This window comes from Sus scrofa, chromosome 2 (genome assembly GCF_054392235.1).
Source record: "Sus scrofa isolate SSC_HxYL_T2T_F1_AM1 chromosome 2, Sscrofa_HxYL_maternal_Yorkshire_Landrace_v2.0, whole genome shotgun sequence".
NCBI lineage: Eukaryota > Metazoa > Chordata > Mammalia > Artiodactyla > Suidae > Sus > Sus scrofa.
In genome coordinates, this window is record NC_139384.1 from 127973532 (window position 1) to 127996330 (window position 22799).

Sequence of the window (22799 nt, forward strand, 5' to 3'; positions counted from 1 at the left end):
GCTTGGCTGTTTCCATGGATAAAAATTTAAATCTTTCTCATTGTGTGTGAGGACAAACAAAACTTAATTAGATAGTGTTTACCAAACACCTTTATCCAAAGCAGTAGTTGTGGCTTTTAACAAGCTTGAAGAAAAAAATCATAACTGCCTCCCCCCCCCCACAAAAAAAATTGTAATCCACACCAATTCTGGAAGACTAATATTAAACACAAGGATTGTTGTTTAGATACAACTGTAGAGAAATACAACTGTTGATAAGCACCCCCTCCAATAGCTTTGGGCCTAGAACTAATGAGGCCAGGTGAGTGGGGCCTGTGCTTTACCTGCAGGGTTTCATTCCACAGAAGTTTCTGACAACACCAGAGGCTTCAGCCTCCTTTGTTTAGGGAATTTCTAAACAAATTGTTTTCTTTGTTTCTTTCTTCTTCTTCTTCTTTTTTTTTTTTTTTTTTTTTTGCTTTTTTGGGCTGCCCTCATGGCATATGGAAGTTCCCAAGCTAAGGGTGGAATTGCACCTGCAGCTGCTGGCCTGCACTACAGCCACACAGCCACGCCGGAACCCAGCCATGCCTGCAACCTACATCACAGTTCATGGCAGCACAGGAGGATCCTTAACCCACTGAGCGAGGCCAGGCATCAAACCCTAGTCCTCATGGGTTCATTACCACTGAGCCACAATGGGGACATTATTTTATTTTTACTTTTTTTTTTTTTTTTTGTCTTTTTTGCCGTTTCTTGGGCCGCTCCCATGGCATATGGGAGGTTCCCAGGCTAGGGGTCTAAGCGGAGCCCTAGCCGCCAGCCTACACCAGAGCCACAGCAACATGGGATCTGAGCTGCATCTGCAACCTACACCAAGCTCACAGCAACGCCGGATCATTAACCCACTGAGCAAGGGCAGGGATCAAACCCACAACCTCATGGTTCCTAGTCAGATTCGTTAACCACTGCGCCACGACGGGAACTCCCCACAACGGGGACTTTAAAAAGAAGTTTTCATAATATGTGTACTCCAGGTCTCTAGGTTTTGAGGTTTGAGAAAATAGTTTTTTCTTCCCTTTGTATCACCAGCTAGAAGTTGGAGCACAGTTTCTTGTTGTAACATCTAAGATGACATAAAGTCCTATTTTCTCCGCAGCCTCTTTCACCATCTTCATCTCTCTTCCTTTGTCCCCTTTTACTTTCTCAGATCACGTCATCCAGTTACCTTTTCTTTTCTTAAGTTCTCTCCCGCTTTTTCTTTCCTGTCTTTTCTGACTTCTGTCTCTCTTTAAGAGCCAGTGATGTCTGAACAACCCAAGGGTGTGGGTTGGGGTTTTGGTTCTGCCGTGTCCTGTTATTTGACCTTGGGCAACTCAGTTAACCAATTTAAATTTTAGTTTTCTCATCCCTCAAATGAAGTGTCTACTACCTGATCTATTTTCTTGAATGAGTTACTGTAAAGACAGAAGGAAATTTAAGAAATGATAGCACTGTGGGGAGAGAGAGATATGAACCTTTTGACACCTAATTTCGGAGTCACTACCTCTTCTCTGGCTGTCCCCACCTCTCCTCCACCCCCCTTCTGGCCTTTTACCCTTCTTTTAACTTTGTCTTCCATTTTCCCACTTTCCCTAACTTTGTACACCTGCATTTTCAGACCAAGCATTCTTAGCCTCTGATTCGTAGCCAGGTTTTAGGGGCATCATAACACCAAGAAATTCTCTGTAAGGTCTTGTATGTTTCCAAGTGTCTGATTTTCTGGTGATAGGGTCTGTACATTTTAGCAGATTCTTAAGGGGGTGTCTCACTTCCAAAACATTACGAAGTGATCATTATGATCTTAATAGTGAAAGTTAGACTGATGCTGGGAAATGAAATTGGTGTCGCAGTTCACTGGTAGGACTACTTACTTTGCTATCCCAATTTCTGACAAAATTGGTTCAATTAAATTCATCAGCTTGAGAACCTACCAAGTTCAAAGCAGTGTGAAGTTAATGATCTATGTGAATATTGGACTGCCTTCGTTTTTTCACTCATTAGAATTTTGAAGCTTGTATCTAAGATCAGAAGGGTCAGTCAGCTTGGCTCTATGGGTTTGAGCCCCTGGGCCACGCTCTGGACTTGCCTGCCCACGGTGTATGTTGAAGGCGGACCTGCCTAAGAAGTAGACTTGTCAGAGCGAAGCCTCTCATAAATCAGCTTTCCCTGCCGATACCTTGAGCTTCATAAAATATCCTTCCCATTCAAAGGACCTGGTCTGCAAAATATCCTTTGTACTGTTGATGAAAATCACCACTCCTTGGAGAATTCACCGGGGAGGATCTGTGGATTACTCAGTCATTAGCTTTGATGTGTTGCTAGGCTTTTAGGATTTGAAGTGGGAGATTTGGAGGAGGTGGGGAGCAGTGAGGCAGAGAACTAGCCTGGCGTTTTTTGCATAAGTATAAAAGTGGAAGTGACTCCTGAGTCTGGTGAGGATTAAAAGAGTCAGAGAAATGAGAGAAGCTGGGGGGTAAGAGCAGGACTAGAATAAATTGGCAACAGGGGACCATTTGGACCTTTCCCAAATTTTATTCTGGGACGTTTGCATTCTAATCACATGAGTTATGTATATGAGGTGATGTGTGTGGACATGTGTGCAGGCGTGTGGGTGAAATGAGTGCAGAACAAAGGATGAGGGACTGGGCCTGATGGATTTGTCCCTGCTTTGAAGATCTCTGTTTCTAGGAGCTGCCCCTTCACCCTCTGAGTTTCAGTCTTCTCTCATGCAAAGTGGAGTAATACCTGCCCTGCCTACCTCATGAGGTTTGTGAAGATCAGAGGCAATGGATGTACTTTGAGATGTGCAAGGTGCCCCCTCACAGGCAGGTTCTATTCCGTTAATGAGACTGTTCAGTGCCGCCCAGTGTTCTCTCATGTCCCTGTTGTAGCTGTAAAACAGGGCCCAGATCCCTTTAACAACAAAGAAGTCAGTGTTTCTAACATGAATGTGTTCTGCCACGAATGTTGGAGTTTCTCCCTGCCTTTAAGATGTCATTTCGAATCTGTATCTCAATAATGGATTTAAATCATTGTAAGTATTTTAAAAGTGATGCACAAGGTCTTTCATGGTATTTTTCTTTAAAAGGGGAAGGGGGCGGTGCAGAGACTGTCCTCTGTGGTACTGCAGCTAATTGGGACGCTACGTCTGAGCCAGGCGTAGATCACAGTTTGGGAAGGGTTTTGTTGCTGTTAGAGTGATAAAACATTTTTGTTCCTCTGCCCTGGGAACAAAAAGTGTGTTAGATGGTGGCACACTTAAACCAAGGGGCGTTTCTTCTCCAAGGCCTGAAAGTAACTGTTGCCCTGCAAGCATTCCCTACCGCCCTGTCCCTGTCCCCGTGAAAGTGTAGTGGCTGCAAACAGGGTGAAAATTGCCAGAACGGAGAGGGTAGCTCATGCAAAGCCAATGGAAACGATGTTCACCAGCTACAGATGGCACGGGTTTCGGATTTCCACTCTGATAAGTCGTATTAAGATTTAGATGTTGGATGTGGGTGATGTAGAGATTGCAGAGCCTAATCCAAGTTGACAGAGATGACTGTGGGGTGCAGCGCTGCAGCCCCTGAGGAGTGCTGTCAGATAACAAGTGAGAGCCAAGCAGGTTGAACTATTATGAACACAGAAGGAGAGCTGGGAGGAAAATTGCACCAAAAGCAGTCCATTGTAGCAGGGAGAGCATAAGGAGTAAGTGGAAAAGATAGAAGCACCTTGAAGAACAAATAAGAATAATTTATTGATGTTGGGGGAAGGTGGGAAAAGCAAATGAATTTTGTGCTTGCTGGTCTTCGGGGAATATGTCGACAGATGCCTGGAACTAGCATAAATTTCCCTTGGGAAGAAAAACTACTGAAAAAAAAATGAAGATGAAGATTGGTTTATATTGGTTTATAGTGGATGATCCAAAAATGAGAGCAGTTGATGAGAAACACAAGTCCACAATCAGTTGGGACCTGCAGCTTTAATATTAGTGATGGCATGGCCGTGTGAAGCAATTTTCTGGGAAGTTGTGCTATAGCTGAAGAGTTTGTTTCCGAGTGTATGCCTGGCTTGGAAATAAAGCACAGTTCAGTAGTAGATGAAGCATCAGACCTACCAAAGAAGGTGAAGGATTTTGCCCAGGGTCTCTGAGTCAGGTAGTGACAGAGGCAGAACTAGGCAATGGGTACTTACTGCTCATGTCATCTTGCAGTTCTATTGTACACTTGCTCTGTAAGATTTCTCAGGTTCCGTGTTAAACGTGGTGAATGAGAAATGAATTGAGAACTGATGTAAAGGAGCAAAACTGGCCTGGTAAAGGTAAAGGACAAAGTAAAAACCTGCAGGGATTTTTGTAGGAATTCATTTGATAATGTGACGAATTTTGCAGAGGAGGCAGAACTATAATTGGGAAGATTGGAAAAAAGAGTCTAGGAACAGCCATTATCTTCATTATTGTTATCAAACGATTATATAGCATTTCACCTTCAAAACCTCTTGCAAACTTTAATTAAGTGTCAGATGCTGTTAAAATCTAAATTGCACAGAGTCTGGCAAAGTAGGGTGCTGAGGTTTGGTGAGACATGGAGGAAATAGATGAGAATTCTCTTATTCTGAAAAGTTATTGGAAAATGCTCTATTCTAGAGCAGTGCTTTCCCTGTATACATTAATGACAAAACAAAAGCCTTCTGAGAGTAAGGCTTCTTAGCCCCGCTGTTAACTCTCCTCAATTGTACATGAGGAAATAGACAAAATATGACAAAGGTAGAGTTATTACATTGAAGGGTGAAGGAAAGTAACTGCATTTTTCAGGTTCAACTAAAATGTAACATTTGAAAATGAATACATCCTCAGAGAACATTACAACAGGATTCTTTTTCTCCACTTTAAGATTGTCATGACATCTGTCATATAAGACATTTTGACTTTGTATTAATACAATGCTTACAGTGTTTTTATTCCCTCATAATGTAATTCCCTACATTAAAATTAAGATACAGCAGGAAAGGAGCAAAAACCAGCACTTGGTGTGTTCTCCACCTAGAGAGAAACAAGACTTATAAGGCAGAATCAGTATAGGAGATGTCCTTTACATTTAAATATTTCTTTAGTTACTCATGCATAAACAAAATAGTTAGCTCCTGCCTCTTAGGGACTGAGCGTTAACAATAGTCTTGCCTTGAGGGCTAGGATTTTTCCTTTCTGTGTAGCATCTGTATTTTCCAGAGCAGTTCAGTGATGGGAGAAATGACACTTTCATTCTTGTAATGAGGTCCCATTAACCAGAAGCCTTTTGTAAGGGTGTAATTTCAAACTTCATTACAGACTAAGGCATCGACACCACCCATTACTCAGGAAAATGGGCTTCTGTTGTGACTCTCCAATGAGCGTTACATTTTTAATGCACCTTGTTAGAATATTAATGAAATAATCTCACCAGTAGAGGGCATCTGTCTTTGGAACACGTGAGTCCAAAGGATATTAACCGATATTATTATTTATTTATTTATTTTTGTCTTTCTGTCTTTTTAGGGCCACACCTGAGGCATATGGGGGTTCCCAAGCTAGGGGTTGAATCAGAGCTGTGGCCACTGGCCTACGCCAGAGCCACAGCAACGCGGGATCCGAACCACATCTGTGACCTGCACCACAGCTCAAGGCAAGGCCGGATCCTTAACCCACTGAGCGAGGCTAGGGTTCAAACCCGCAACCTCATGGTTCCTAGTCACATTCGTTTCCACTGCACCATGACGGGAACTCCTTAACTGATATTAAAGTGAGGGTTTCACTGCCCTCACTTTAGACTTTGTGATTGGGAAAATAAAGGTACATGCCATAGTCTGAAATTGTTTCTGGTTTAGTTCTTACAACTAGCAAGATCCATGAAATCTCTGTGCTCATGTCTCAGGAGTTTTAATTTTTGTTATCACAGTGAACTGAGTGTGAAGATAACCAACTAGATTCCACAACAGAAGAAAATGAACATATGCTAATTGTGCTTCCTTCGAAATGTCTAGAAAACGTCCCTCTTGGAAAAGTGTGTTTGCCTTAGGTCTCACTGTTGTTAGTATGCTTGACCTCTCAAAAAATTTTTAAAATGCTGACTTGTTAAAAAAAAATTAAAAAAAATTTAACATTATGAAATGTAGTCCTGTCTATAAACTATGGAGCAGTTTAGTTCAGAATGGAAGCTACAGTCCAAAAGACTCTAGGCTACTATATATAAAATAAATAACCAACAAGGACTTATTGTATAGCACAGAAACCCTTGTGCTATTGTATAGCACAGAATACTCTACTCAGTATTCCGTGTGATAACCTATATGGGAAAAGAATCTGAAAAAGAATGAATGTGGGAGTTCCTGTTGTGGCACAGTGGAAAAGAATCCAACTAGGAACCATGAGGTTGCAGGGTTGATCCCTGGCCTCGCTCATTGGGATAAGGATCTGGCATTGCCACGAGTTGTGGTGTAGGTCGCAGGCATGGCTCGGATTTGGTGTTGCTGTGGCTGAGACCTAGGCCAGCAGCTGTAGCTCTGATTCGACCCCTAGCCTGGGAACCTCCATATGCTGCAGGTGCAGCCCTAAAAAGGAAAAAAAAAAAAAAAAAAGAAAAAGAAAAAAAAAAGAATGTGTAATCTAAAAAAGAATGAATGTAAAATCTAAAAAATAATGTGTATGTATGACTGATTCACTTTGCTGTACACCTGAAATTAACACAACAGTGTAAATCAGGTGTATGCCAATGTAAAATAAAAACTAAATTAAATTTGGAGAAAAAAGACTGTAGGTTTAGGAGTCGGGAGGACCCAAGGGTTTCTGTCTTTCGCTGGGCGATGCAAGGTGTGGGTTCTTCTGGGAGGGGAGGTGGCTCCTTGCCAGCCTGACATCTTCCCATTCATGGTCTCTTCCTAACGGTGGATCCCTTAGTCCTTGGAGGGTCCAGGACAGTTCTCCAGCAGACCTGTTGGGTCACTGGTTATCACAGGATACACGGAATGGCTTGAAGGTGTAGGTTCTCGTTACGAAAATACATATACCTCTCTGTGTACGTGTACACAGAGGGCACTTTCAAATACGAATGCGTGTTTCAAAGCATGAGTGATAATTATGACCCCAAGTCATATACCTTCTCATATTTTTCTTCAGCTCTTTCTAACATTCAGATTCACAGCTGTATATGTTCAATTTTCATTTCCTCTGCACATGTCATGAGAGAGGAAACTATGTTCTTGAATTTGTGAAAAATACCGTGACTGTATTCTGTTAATGTTCAGATTATATTCTATCTGAAATGAAAGCCTTAGTGAGGGAATATATATATAGTTCAAAGACTTGAATGTGTTACAGATGATTTTTTACTGAACACAATTCCTTTTTAATCTAGAGAGCTTTAAATAGCTTCTTCCTCAGGAGCTACTTCTTTTTAAAACTCAAATTTGCTTTCCATTGTCTCTGGTTAAGTGTATGTGAAATGAATATTTGTCACTTGTCTACTGATTTGCATTATAAGCAAATCCAGAAATCCACCCCACAGTCTGTACTAAGTGCTGTAACAGGGCAATCATAAGACCTCTCTTCAGCCGGAGAAATGACCCCAAACTGGTCTGTGCTTTTCATTTTTGTTTTGAAGCAGTTCCGCTCATGCAGTCACAGTACTGGGATGATTACCGTGCAGTTGCATGCTGCTCTCTCACGCCCTGGGAGCGGCAGTGTGAAAGAAACTCCCTGGGGCAGCTTCCTCAAGAATTTACATAAATTCAAAGTTAAGATGCAAATAACAGGTGTTTGATTTTTGCGAGGAATACTCATGGCCTCACAGCAACATTGCAGTGCATGCCAGACCTTATCTCCACATTAATTAAGCACTTGCTTGTATTCACTACTTGGTTCCTCCTCTCTCCCCAGCAATATCTCACCCTCTTTTTTAGAAAGACTTGAAACAGCAGAAGTCCAAGACTTCTGCAGGCTGAGTGTGCTCCGTGGATGGGTTTTGCTAGGTCCTTACAGTATCTTAACATTCATAATGGGTTGCCATTACTTGAAAAATAGAAGAGTTCATTAAAAAAAAAAATCCAGATTTGCAGATTATCTTGTAAAACTCAGAGGATTTGGTAACGCTGTCGGGTGATCTCACATGACAAGTGCCTGAAAACACCCCCCCCCATTTCCCTTTCCCTCATTTACATGCCCTGCCTGGCCCCTGGCCACACTGAATGCTCAACCCTCATTCCTTCTTAAGCATGTGAACACCGTAATCCGAATGCTCTGTGCTTGCTCAGCTCCATATGCGTTAGGCCACCATATTTAACTTTGTGTATTTCCAGTTTTATATTTGGATAAATGGGAATTGTATCCTGGCACTTACTGTGCATGAAAACTTTCGACAATTTGTGTGAATTTTTAAGGGCATTACAAAGTAAAGGGATTCATTGCTGTTTTACTTAGCATGTTTTTTTACAGAATGATTTCGTTTCATGATTTAAGATTGTTTAACAGACATGATTGCTTCTTTAGTCCAAACCTAAATATGTTCTAAATGAGTTTTTGTTTGACACATGTCTTTTTACAGAAAATTTTAAGCTGGGGATGAAGTCTGAAAATAACCAATATATATTCACCTGTTTATGTATAATTATTACATGCTTACCTACTTATGGGTATATTAATATGGTTAATACGTTCTTAGCTTTGAAGGATTATAATAAAATTGGATCTTCATAAATAACCTTTCATTGCTTCCTAATTTGTAAATAGCTCATTTAATAACTTTTTAATAACTTTTAAAAGCAACTTTAACATGAACTGATAAACAAAGCCTCACACGTCTGGATGTTAACTTGATATAAATGGTCTTTTCAGAATACGGCAGGAGAATGATATGGTTGATTCAGCGCCTCAGTGGGAAGCTGTATTAAGGAGACAAAAGGAAAAAAGCCAGGCTGACCCCAACAACAGACGATCCAGACACAGATCTCGCTCGTACGTGCTTTCTTTTTATGCCTCGATTCAAAAACACTGAGCTTTCAGTAGCATGCGGATTCTAGGGCAAATTGGGCTGTTTCTTTGAGGTCTTGTAAAGTGATTTAGTTCAACCATGACTATCCCATTGTTTGTCATATTTACCTACTCATATTTGTGACTCTCATCAACTAAAGCAGCAGAAGTTGGAGCACATACAAAGCAAAATGTAAAAAACAAAGCTTTCAAAATTGTGTTTAGTTTTGCTTTTAAGCAAAAGCATACATTCAACTGAATAAATAGGAATAGTCTCCTTTGTTCTGGAGCCTGGCTCTTGGTGAAATACCTGCTGCTTCTCTCAATTTGAGTCTGCAGAATCCTCTGAAGTCTTCTTCCAGATTGAACCAGATGTGAATATCTTCCCATCAAATTACCATTTGTGAGCAGTAGGTAGTGAGTGTTTCATTACCCCCCAGTGTTGGGATTGGCCTGTTCCTTCTGTTGCTAGGCAGTGCCACGTGAGCACAGTTACCCCCTGATGCTGAGGTTGCCTGTCCCCCACGTTAATTTTCTTTTGAATTGATAAAGTTCATACTTAAAAAAAAAATTTTTTTTTTTTCTCTGTCAAGGTTAGACTTCCCACACCCATGTCTCATCCCAGAACATACCTTGTCAAGTAAATTGGGACTGACTCCCTGTCCCTTTATGATCCTGGGTGGTTAGGTGTCTGGTGTTGCCTCTTGCTGGAAGGAGGGATGGTGTCTCAGGTAGGGCGGTGGGAGGAGGCCTGGGAGGGAATGCGGAGGCAGGCTCTGAAGGTAGGTGGGAGGTCTGAGGGAGCTGGGCGGAAGGGGGCCAGCTCAGTTTAATAGCGGCCTGGAGGGGACCCCAGAGGCCCACCCCATAACTCTTCTCCGTCTTAGGTGCTTGCTTTCTAATGAGAAGTTAACCCAAAATGTGTACGTTATTAGTAGTAGTACATTATAATGAATGATGCCTGTTTCTTTCCTAGTAGAAAATGTGCAAGTAGTCCCTAAATGCCGTACACCCATATGGATTTACCACATAATATTTTCGTTGTGGAATCGAATTAAACTGTTCATTTTAAATCAGGAATTCATAAAATGTTTCCAGGAGTTCCCGTTGTGTCTCAATGGTAACAAACTCAACTAGTATCCGTGAGGATGCAGGTTTGAACCCTGTCCCTGCTCAGTGGGTTAAGGATCCAGTGTTACCATGAGCTGTGGTATAGGTTGCAGACATGGCTCGGATCTGGCATTGCTGTGGCTGTGGCATAGGCCGGCAGTTTGACCCCTAGCCTGGGCACATCCATATGCCTTGGGTGTGACCCTAAAAATGAATCAATTGATCAATAAATATCAAATGTTTCCTTTTTCTTTCTTTCTTTTTTTTTTTTTTTTTTTTTTTTGGCCTTTTCTAGGGCCGCTCCTGCGGCACATGGAGGTTCCCAGGCTAGGGGTCTAATCGGAGCTGCAGCCACTGGCCTACACCAGGGCCACAGCAACTCGGGATCTGAGCCGCGTCTGCGACCTACACCACAGCTCACAGCAATGCCGGATCCTTAACCCACTGAGCAAGGCCAGCGATCGAACCGGCAACCTCATGGTTCCTAGTTGGATTTGTTAACCACTGCGCCACGACAGGAACTCCAAATGTTTCCTAACTCCACCTCTCACTAACTCCATTAGTAAAGAGTGTTTTAGATCTGGGAGAATCAAGTCTTTATTATAGACCGTTTAACCGAAAGGCACAGAACCCCAAAATTTCGTCCCAGCATAGTCACAGGTAAATCTTTTGCAACTACACTTTTACCTTTCCATGTAGAATCTTCTTATGTAAGGGACTTGTTATATACAAGTTTTGGTGGATGTTGGATCTTAAAGACAACATTCATTTTTTTCTAATTATTTTTAAAGCACTCTAAATTCAATTAAATGCTAATGGTAAATTTCATTTATTAAATAAAAGGAAGAGTAAAATAGGAAAAATCCTATATACAGATTTGAAAAGTCAGAACACATTTCTGGAGGCAATAGTAAATAAATGGGGCAATTCATTTATAGATAAAGTTGGTAACTAGAATAATCCAAAGTTGTTGAGTACTGTGGTCCTATAATTCAGTTATATTATTGGGCGAATATTATAGATGGGACTATGGATTTAATCTTTTTTTTTTTTTCTCTTTTTGCCATTTCTTGGGCTGCTCCCTCGGCATAGGGAGGTTCCCCGGCTAGGGGTCTAATCGGAGCTGTAGCCGCCGGCCTTTGCCAGAGCCACAGCAATGAGGGATCTGAGCCATGTCTGCAACCTACACCACAGCTCACGGCAATGCCAGATCGTTAACCCACTGAGCAAGGGCAGGGATCGAACCTGCAACCTCATGGTTCCTAGTCGGATTTGTTAACCACTGCGCCACAACGGGAACTCCCGGATTTAATCATTTTTAATTGAGTGATCTGAGATTCATTTAACAGCCTGAGGACTGGTTTTTAATTGAGGTAATTTGAGGTGAAATTGACATCTAGTGAAATTGCTCTCACCCTTGGGGTAGAAGTGTATACATTTTGACCAGTGTATACATAGGGTATCCAACATGCCAATCAAGATGCACCATTTACAAAGTTCCTCCATATTCCTTCTCTTCACTCTCAATCCCCCACAGACAATAACTCTTGATTTCTGTCATCATAGATTAGTTTTGGTCTGTTACTGAACTTCATATAAATGTAATTATACAATATATGATCTCTTAAAATCTGGCTTCTTTAGCCCATTGTATGACTACACCACAGTTTGTTTATCCATTCTCCTCTTGATGGATGTTTGGATTGTTTCCAGTTTTTGCTATTATGTGAGAAAGCTACAGGCATTCCATGTAAGTGTATCTGTGGACTGTATTATCTTTTGCCTTGAGGGTAAATATCTGAGCGGCATTGCTAGGTTAGAGGATATGTCTAACCATATTTAATTTTTTAGGAAACTACCAACATGATTTCTAGAGAGGTTGGATCATTTTGTACTACCACTAGCAATGTATGACATTCACTTCTGCCCTATTCTTGCCTTTGGTTTTGTCTGTCTTGTTCATTTTGGTTGGTGTAGTCAGCTTGAAGTGGTCCCTGTTGTGGTTTAATTAGCATTTCCTTGATGACTAATAATGTTAACTACATTTTCCTGTGCATATTGGTTATTCATATGTGTTCATTTAAAAAGTGTTCAGAGTTCCCCTGCGGCTCAGCATGCTAAGGATCCAGCATTGTCACTATAGTGGCATGGGTCACTGCTGGGGTGCAGGTTCAATCCCTGGCCTGGGAATTTCTGCATGCCGTAGGCGCAGGCAAAAAATTAAAAAAAAAAAAATTTTTTTTTAAAGTGTTCAAGTTTAGGAGTTCCCGTCATGGCTCAGTAGTTAATGAATCTGACTAGGAACCATGAGGTGCAGGTTTGATCCCTGGCCTCGCTCTGTGGGTTAATGATCCAGGGTTGCCATGAGCTGTGGTATAGGTTTCAGACATGGCTTGGATCCCGCATTGCTGTGGCTCTAGCGTAAGGCCTGCAGCTACAGCTCCGATTAGACCCCTAGCCTGGGAACCTCCATATACTGTGGGAGCAGCCCTAGAAAAGGCAAAAAGACAAAAAAAAAAAAAAAATATATATATATATATATATATATATGGGCCAAACTTGAACACTTTATATGTGTGTATATATATGTGTGTGTATATATATATATGTGTGTATATATATATATGTGTGTATATATATATAAAGTGTTCAAGTTTGGCCCATTGTACATTGTCTGTCATTTATTTATGGAGTACTTTTTTTATTTTTTGCTTTTTTTTCAGGGCCACACCCACAGCATGTGGAGGTTCCCAGGCTGGGGGTCTCATCAGAACTGTAGCTGCAGACCTACGCCAGAGCCACAGCAACATGGGATCCGAGCTGCCTCTGTGACCTACACCACAGCTCTGGGCAATGCCAGATCCTTAACCCACTGAGTGAGGCCAGGGATCAAACTGGCAACCTCATGGTTCCTAGTCAAATTTGTTTCCACTGCAGCTTGACAGGAACTCCTATTTGTGTTCTGGATATAAGTTCTTTTTCAGATATGTTTATTATGTTATTATGAATACTTTCTTCTTGGCTGTGGTTTGGTTTTTCCTTAACATTGTTTTTGGTGAGCAGCCATTTTAAATTTTGATGAAGACTACGGTATTATTTTTTCTCTGTTAAGGCTTTTTTGCATCTTAAGGAATATTTGCCTACCCCAAGGTCACAAAGATATTCTCATATCTTCTAGCAACGGTATAGTCTTTGCCTTTTTTTTTTTTTTTTTTGTCTTTTTGCCATTTCTTGGGCTGCTCCTGTGGCATATGGAGGTTCCCAGGCTAGGGGTCTAATTGGGGCTGCAGCCACTGGCCTACACCAGGGCCACAGCAACTCGGGATCCAAGCCGCATCTGCAACCTACACCACAGCTCACAGCAACGCCAGATTGTTAACCCACTGAGCAAGGGCAGGGATCGAACCTGCAACCTCATGGTTCCTAGTCCAATTCGTTAACCACTGTGCCACGACGGGAACTCTGACTTTGCTTTTATATTTAGGTCTGTGATCCATTCAGTACATGAGATAGAGGTAGATGTTGGGAGGTTTTTTCCCCAGGTGGTTTTCCAGTCCCATTTGTTCAAAAGACTGTCTTCATTGAATGCCTTGGGGCTTTTGTTATAAATCAATATGCTATATATATATATGGGCCAATTTTGTTTCATTGATTTGTTTTTCTGTTCCTAATCTACCATGTTGTCTTGGTTGCTTTAGCTTTACAGTAAGACTTGAATCATGAAGTGTAAATTTTCCAACTTTGTCCTTGTTGTTTGTCAAGGTTATTTTAGCTATTTTAGGTCCTTTGCAGTTCTCTGTAAATTTTTGAATCAGCCTTTTAGTTTTTGCTACATCCCCCCCCCACAAAAAAAGACTATAGGCTTTATATTAAGCATTATGTTGAATCTATAGAGCAATTTTGAGAAAATTAATATCTTATCCATATATGTGTCTTTAATTTCCTTTAGTAATATTTCTAGGTTTCCAGTACAATTATTACACTTATTTTGTTAAATTTAATTCTAAATATGTAATATTTTAATGCTATTGAATGGCACATTGTGAAATATTATTTTCAAATTATTTGTAAGTATATAGAAATGCCCCCCCCCCTTTTTTTTGGCTTTTTAGGGCCACACCCATGGCATATGGAGGTTCCCAGGCTAGGGGTTTAATCGGAGCTACAGCTGCTGTCCTACACCACAGCCACAGCAACGCCAGATCCAAGCCAGGTCTGTGTCCTACATCAGAGCTCATGACAGTGCCAGATCCTTAACCCACTGAGCAAGGCCAGGGATCAAACCCACAACCTCATGGTTGCTAGATGGATTCGTTTCCACTGCACCACGACAGGAACTCCGAAACCCCCATTTTTTAAATAGTGATATTTTACCTTGCCACCCTACAACTTTGTTAAATTGACTTACTAGTTTTAGATGCTTTTTTTTTTTTTTTAATTTCTTAGGATTTTCTACCATTACAGTCATTTTGTCTGTGAAAAGGAACAGCTTTCTTTTATTCCTAATCTTTTTGCCTTTTATTTCTATTTCTCTCTTATATGTGCTGGCTAGATTTTCCAGGATAGTGATGAATTACAGTGGTGAGTGGAATTGTTAAAAAAGTGCAGACATCCTTGGCTTGTTCTCTTTCTTAAAGAGAAAGCATTCACTGTGTCATATTAAGTATGATGCTAGTTGTACAATTGAGGAAGACTTCTATTCCTTGTTTAAGAGGTTTCCTTTTTAAATCATGAAAGAGTTTTGAATTTTGTTTTAGTTTTTTCTGCATCTGAGATGATCGTACATGGGTTTTAGTCTTTATTCTGTCAGTGGAGGAATTGCATTGATTCCAGTTTGAATGTTATATCCTTGTATCCTTGGGATAAGGCCCTTGCAATCCTGATATATTATCCTTTCTAATTATTGCTGGATTCCATTAGATATTATTTGTTAAGTTTTTTTTCCCTTTGTTCATGAGAAATTCCAGTTTATAATTTTCTTATAGTATTTTTGTCAGGTTTTTTGATAGCAAGCTCACTCTGGTCATTTTAAATAATTTGGGAAGCTTGCCTTCTCTATTTTTGGAGAGTTAATGTAAAATTAGCAGTATTCCTTCCTTAAATGTTTGATATAATTTACCCAGGAGCCAATGCTGCTGGGGATTTTCTTTGTAGGAAGTTTGTGGTTTTTTGTTTTTGTCTTTTGTCCTTCTTTAGGGCCACACCCTCAGCATATGGAGGTCGAAGGCTAGGGGCCTAATAGGAACTATAGCTGCTGGCCTACGCCAGAGCCACAGCAACGCCAGATTCGAGCTTTGTCTGGGACCTACACCACAGCTCACGGCAATGCCGGATCCTTAACCCACTGAGCAAGGCCAGGGATTGAACCCCAACCTCATGGTTCCTAGTCGGATTTGCTAACCACTGAGCCACGATGGGAACTCTGGTAGTATGTGTTTTTTAAAGAATGTGTTCATTTTATCTAAGTTGTCAAATCTTTTATCAAATAATTTGTTTATGATAATTGTTTAGTATTTTTTGCCGGTCTGTTGTGGATACCTCTTTCAGTCTCGATTTTGATAAATTGTATTTTCTCTTCACTTTCTCTTTAATCTGGTTTTTCAGAGCATTGGCTTTGAATTATATTGATTTTTTTTTATGTTACCTGTTTCATTGATTTCTGCTCTTTACTACTTCCTTGTATTTATTTCATCTTTTTTTGCTCTTTTTAAAATCTTAAGGTGACACTGATTTTAAATCTTTTTTCTTTTTTAATCTAAGTATAAAGTTATAAATCACCCACTAAGCCTGCTTTAACTACATTTCATTTATTTTGATGTATTGTTTTCACTATCATGTAGTTCAAAATTGCTAATTTCACCTGAAATTTCACATTACTGAAAAAAAAAACCTTGAAATTTTTTTAGTAGTGTTGTTATTTAATTCCCAAATATGTAGGGATTTTCTACATATCTAATTAGTATTAATTTCTAATTTAATTATGTTTTGGTTTAAAAAAAAACCTAGGATTTCAGTCATTTGAAATTTATTGAGATCTGCCTTAACAGCTAGCACATAGTCTTTAATGATGAATGATCTGGTGGACTTGAATCATTCTCAGTCGTTGGATGTACGTTATAAAAGTCAAGTAGATCTAGTTAATGACAGGGTTGTTCAAATGGTCATTGTCTTTATTGATTTCTTTGTCTGCTTTTCAGTCAGTCATTGAGAGAGGGTTGTTAAAATTTCCAATAATGATTGTGGATTTGTCTGTTTGACCTTTTAGTTCTGTCAGTTTTTGCTTCAAGTGCTTCAAGTAAAATAACTTGAAACTCTGTTATTTGGTACACATCTTATGAAATTTTTTGTTGTTTTTCTCCTTGATAAATTGACCTTTTTATCATTATGAAATATCCTCTTTATTCTGGTAATATTCCTTCCTCTATGTCCATTACACCCACACCCTCGTGTGTGTGTTTGTGTGTGTGCTTTTTTCATGCTCACTATTTGCATGGTTGTATTAACATTTTTACTTTAGGCCTAAGTATGTCTTTATGTTTAAAGCCCATCTCTTATACACAGTAATATTTGGTCTTTTTTTTTTTTGATGCAATCTGACCATCCTTAACTTCTAAATTGAATGTTTAGGATACTTAAAGTAAATGCTGTTATTATAATTGGGGATTTCGGGCTGCCGTATTGCTCTTATTTATTGCGTCTATTTTTTGTAGCTTTGTTCCTCCTTTCCTATTGTATTTTGTGTTAATGGAATATTTTTTAGTATTCCATTTTACTTTTTATCTTGATCTCTTACCTATACTTCTTTTTATTAATTTTATTTATCATTTTTTAATGACTTACCATATGGTTCCTTAATTTATCACAATCTGTTCAAATTAATGTAAAATTTTATTAAAATTTAGAAATTTTGAAAAAATAAAGTTCCACTTATCCCTTCTTTGTCCTTTGTGCTATTGTCATATATTTTATTTATTTATTTATTTTGCCTTTTAGGACCTCACCTGCAGCATATGGAAGTTCCCAGGCTAAGGGTCAAATCAGAACTACAGCTGTTAGCCTATATCACAGCCACAGCAATGCGAGATCCCAGCCACATCTGCGATCTACACCACAACTCATAGCAATGCCAGATCCCTAACCCATTGAGTGAGGTTAGGGATCGAACCCACATCCTTCATGGATGCTATCAGATTCATTTCCCCTGCGCCACAATGGGAACTCCTATTGTATATCTTATTTTTGCATGTTTTTAGCCCCACGTTATAATGTTACCATCTTTGCTAAAACAGTACCTTGTTTTTAAAAGAAATCAAGAAAAGAGGAACAAAGTTTTATAGTTAATGTGGTTGGCAGAAAATAGCCCCCTGGATACGTCTACATCTTAATCTCCATAACTCGTAAATATTTTACATTAGATTCCAAAGGGGAAATAAGGTTTTAGATGGAATTAGGATTGCTAATCAGTTGACTTTTTACCAAGGAGATTATCCTGAATTATCCAAGAGAGCCCAAAGTAACCATCAGTGTTCTTAAAAGTGGAAAAGGGAACAGAAGAAGAAGTCAGAGTGACTCAGTTTTGGAACAGCTCAACCTGCTGTTGCTGGATTTGAAGATGAGGGAAGGGGCAAAGGAAAGTGGGGCAGCTCTGAAAACTGGAAGAGGCAAGGAAATGGATTTTCTCCTAGAGCCTCCTGGAAGGAGTTCAGCTCTGTCAACACCTTGATTTCAGTCTAATAAAATCTGTGTTGGATTTCTTCTGTACAGAATTGTAAGATAATAAATCTGAGTTGTTGGAAGCCACTAAATTTATGGTAATTTGTTATAGCAGCAATAGAAAATGAATACAGTTACCCACATATTTCCTCATACCTGTGTGCTCTCTTCCTGTAGATCTGATACTCCATTTTTCTTCCTCAAGCATTTTTTTGTAGTACAGGTCTGTGGTTGAAAAATTCAGTTTTATTTTATATGAAAATGTCTTTTTTATTTTAATTTTAATTTTTAGTTTTTAATTTTTTTGTTTTCATTTTGTCGTCTTTTTAGGGCCACACCTGTGGCATATGGAGCTTCCCAGGCTAGGGGTCCAATCAGAGCTACAGCTGTTGGCCTGCACCACAGCCACAGCAATGCCAGATCCGAGCTGCATCTGTGACCTATACCACAGCTCACAGCAACAACTGGATCCTTAATCCACTGAGCGAGGCCAGGGATCGAACCCACAACCTCATGGTTCCTAGTCGGATTTGTTTCTGCTGTGCCAGGACGGGAACTCCGAAAATGTCTTTATTTTTACTCTTATTTATATGCTGGAAATTAAATTAATTAATTAATTAATTTATTTATTTATATGCTTTTTAGGGCCTCACCCACAGTATATGGAGGTTCCCAGAGTAGGGGTTGAATCGGAGCTACAGCTGCTGGCCTTCACTAGAGCCACAGCAATGCCAGATCTGAGCTGCATCTGCGACCTACACCACAGCTCATAGCAATGCTGGATCTTTAGCCCACTGAGTGAGGCCAGGGATCGAACCTAGTTGGATTCGTTTCTGCTGTGCCACGACGGGAACTCCTGTGTACTGGAAATTTTAATCAGTGGGTTGTAGGACGTCTAGATTATGTTGTCTTCCTTTGAAGAAGAGTATCAGGTTTTGCTCAGTTCAGGTAGGCAGGTGAATGACTGTTGGGTCCTCTTGATCTTATTTTTTATGCTTGGATTTACACTTTGATCGGGTAGGGCTTTTTAGACTTCGTCCTTAGCTCAGGATATTTTCTTTACTTTGAGCTTGGTCCTTATTCCCAAAGCCTGGCCTTTCTGGAGTCTTAGCTGAAGGCAGAGTGCTCCGCAGGGCCTCTCCACGGTGACTGCTACAGGAGCTCGTCTTCTACCCTTCACCTCCGAAGCTCTGTTCAGCTCTCAGCCTTGCAGTGGCTGCTTTCCGTGAGCCCTCAGGGTCTCACCCAGCTTATGTATAGAATACATGTAGTGCATGTTCTCAGCCAGCCTCTTAAGGGAAACCCAGTGCACACTCCTGGAGTCCGTCCCCCTTTTCATTTTATTCTGTGCTGTAAAGTTCAGCATTATCAATGGCCTCAAATTCTATCTCCAGCTCCGCAACCCTGTGAATCTATTGCTTCTCGAGTTTCACCTCCTCATGCAACATTGGCAGAGTGCCCCCAGATGGAAAACTAGAGCACCTTGTGTTTCCCTTGCCTCAAAGATCACAGACTTATGGTATCTGTTGCCCCAATGTCTGAAAAACTGTTCTTTGTATATTTTGTTTTATAATTTATGAGGCTGGGAGGGAGGATTTGACTGATACCAGTTACTCCATTGGATCTTAAGCAGGAATTCAGAAATATCCTTTGGGAGTTCCCGTAGTGGCTCAATGGTTAACACACCCGACTAGCAACCGTGAGGTTTCAGGTTCGATCCCTGGCCTCGCTTAGTGGGTTAAGGATCCGGTGTTGCCGTGAGCTGTGGTGTAGGTTGTAGGCACGGCTCGGATCCTGTGTTGCTGTGGCTCTGGCATAGGCCAGTGGCTATAGCTCCGACTTGCCCCTAGCCTGGGAACCTGCATATGCTGGGTGTGATCCTAGAAAAGACAAGAAGACAAAAAAAAAAAAAAAAAGAAAGAAATGTTCTTTGGAAGTAGATAATTATCTTTGAATTGGGTATTGCTTCCATCAGGTCAGCCGATACTAGAAAAGAACCTAATGGGGAGGTTGGGATTAACATATACACACTACTGTATATAAATCAGGTAACCAGCAAGGACCTGCTGTATAGCACAGAGAACTGTACTCAATATTCTGTAATAACTTGTATGGGAAAATAATCTCAAAAAACGGAGGTATGTAAATGTATAACTGAACCACCTTGGTGCACACCTGAAGAAAACATGACATTGTAAATCAACTGTAAAATAAAAATGAAATGAAAAAAGAAAATAACCTAATGGGATTTTGAATTTAAAGTCTTATTTAAACTTTAATCTTGCCCATATGATAAAAAGATCAGAGAGAGGGATATCTCTGAACCCTGCAGCTGGGTAAGAGAAACTCATTAAGAGTTTGATGTGTGCCTTTCTGGAATTTGGATTCATTCTTTCTTTCTTTCTTTTTTTTTTTTTTAAGGGCCTGACTGACGGAACATGGAAGTTCCCAGGCTAGGGATCGAATCGGAGCTGCAGCTGCCGGCCTACTCCAGAGCCACAACAACACCAGATCCAAGCCACATCTGTGACCTACACTACAGCTCATGGCACCACCGGATCCTTAACCCACTGAGCAAGGCCAGGGATTGAACCCACATCCTCATGGATACTAGTCAGGTTCACTAACTGCTAAGCCACCAAGGGAACTCCTGGACTTTGGATTCAAAGCAAACCATAAAATGTTTGGGGGGGTGACTTTGTAACTGAAATTGACTGATTATATGTATGTCCAAAGTGTGGTTAACACAAAAAACTATTTGAAGGCTGGTTCATTCAGAGGTTGCTCTGGCTGCTGAGTAAAAGGCAGATTGAGAACAGAAAGGAAGCTGGAAGAGCAACTAAAAATGTTTTGCCGTGGATCAAGTGGGCGGTGGTTTTTAGCTCAGAAAAGGTGCTGGTGGTGGAAATAAACATTTAGGGAGGAGAACCAACAGAGTTGAAGTGGGGAGGTAGCAGAGTTGAATTTTAACTTTTTAAAGCCATGCCTTTTTACCCGCTCCATCCATGAGATGGAGTGAGATGGTCTGGGGTTATGTGGGGAATGTCAAGATTTTTGTTGCATTAGGCTGGAAAAACCAAGTGGAAATATTAAGTAGGCAGCTGGATGAAAGTGTTACAACTCTGCAAGATAATGGATTGCTTTATTTAGGACAAACTGGGCTCTGTCTTTTATTTGAGCTGTGACGTTAAAAGCCTGAGGTTTGTTGGAAGAAAATACCTTCTGGATGCTGTAAGACCAGATCTCTGCTGCATGCTAGGCCTCTGAATGTTAGCTTATTACTTAAACTCCATGAACTTCTAGCATCGTAATACCATTCTCATGAGATTTTGCTGAACATTAAGTCAGAGCATATGTGTCAAGTGACAGCATAAACACTTGCACTTGGAGTTGCTATAATTTGTTCTGTGGGTCTCACTTAATCCCTGTCAACAAGATAGTTGATTTTTTTTCCCCTTGAAATGAGGAGGAGCTGAGAAGTGAAGAGAGTAGGGTGGACCAAGTCACATAAAAATGAGAATATGGGTGTTCCCATCATGGCTCAGTGGTTAACAAACCCGATTAGCATCCATGGGGACTCAGGTTCAATCCCTGGCCTTACTTAGTGGGTTAAGGATCTGGTGTTGCCGTGAGCTGTGGTGTAGGTCGAAGGTGTGGCTCTGATCCCAAGTTGCTGTGGCTGTGGTGTAGGTTGGCGGCTGCAGCTCCAGTTGGACCCTTGGCCTTGGAACTTCCATATGCCGTGGGCATGGCCCTAAAAAAAGACAAAAGACCAAAAAAAAAAAAAAAAAAAAAAGAATATAAGAATCACTAAGAACCACTGCAGCTTTTTCTTTCCTGTAAGGTGGAAACATGGTTAGAAGCAGCTCCTGAAGAAAGTAATTAAAATTGTTCTTCAGGGAGTTCCCGTCGTGGCGCAGTGGTTAACGAATCCGACTAGGAACCATGAGGTTGCGGGTTCGGTCCCTGCCCTTGCTCAGTGGGTTAACGATCCGGCGTTGCCCTGAGCTGTGGTGTAGGTTGCAGACGCGGCTTGGATCCCTCGTTGCTGTGGCTCTGGCGTAGGCCGGAGGCTACAGCTCCGATTGGACCCCTAGCCTGGGAACCTCCATATGCCGCAGGAGCAGCCCAAGAAATGGCAAAAAGACAAAAAAAATAAAAAATAAAAATAAAAAATAAAATTGTTCTTCAGATGTATTTGTAAGTATATGTAGCATTTCAGATATATAGTAAACTGCTTCTCTCTCCCATATTCTTTTTTCTCTTTCTTTTTTGCTTTTTAGGGCCCCTCCTGCGGCATATGGAAGTTCCCAGGATAGGGGTCAAATTGGAGCTACAGCTGCCAGCCTACACCACAGCCACAGCAATGAAAGATCAGAGCTTCGGCTGCGACCTACACCACAGATCACAGCTCAACGCAGGATCCCCAGCCCACTGAGTGAGGCCAGGGATTGAACCCTATCTTTACAGATACTAGTCTGGTTCATTTCTGCTGTGCCACAGTGGGAACACCCCTCCCAAATTCTTGAATTCCTGCTGCAGTCTCTCTAAATTGCCCGTGTAGAGGTATCCACTGAGGATTTAATATGTTATGATACATAAAATGTATGATTCATGCATTGTTTTTTAAATCTCCAGTGGAAAGCTAGAAAATTGCATTCATTATTCAATACCAGAGGCATATAGTAATATAAAATACAAAACCCTTCTCTCCTAAAACACATGAAACTGAGATATGATTGGATATTATGTAGTAAAATGTAAGAAATATAGTTCTATCTAGTATATCCTTCAGGTGCATTGCCATTTGTGTTTATTTGTCATTAGAAAACTTAGATGAGACTTCTTTTCTGTGTGAGTAAACTTGTGCTCATTGGGAGATACTTGGAAGAGGCATTGAAGGTCGAACAATGGTTCGCAAAGGTTCAACTTGTGTGTGTGAGAAGGCTCAGGCGCCCTCTGGTGGCAGTAATGTCTT

At 40.6% G+C, this 22799-nt stretch overlaps 1 long non-coding RNA gene across 6 annotated transcripts in view; it reads left to right on the forward strand.

The window, feature by feature from the left end:
- LOC100739170 (band 4.1-like protein 4A) overlaps positions 1-22799 on the forward strand; it is a 269965-nt gene that overhangs the window by 233336 nt on the left and 13830 nt on the right. For all 6 annotated transcript variants that reach the window (XR_014838559.1, XR_002342067.2, XR_014838558.1 and 3 more), the window contains one exon: positions 8864-8983. This is a non-coding gene — a long non-coding RNA (band 4.1-like protein 4A). The remainder of the gene's footprint in view (positions 1-8863; positions 8984-22799) is intronic.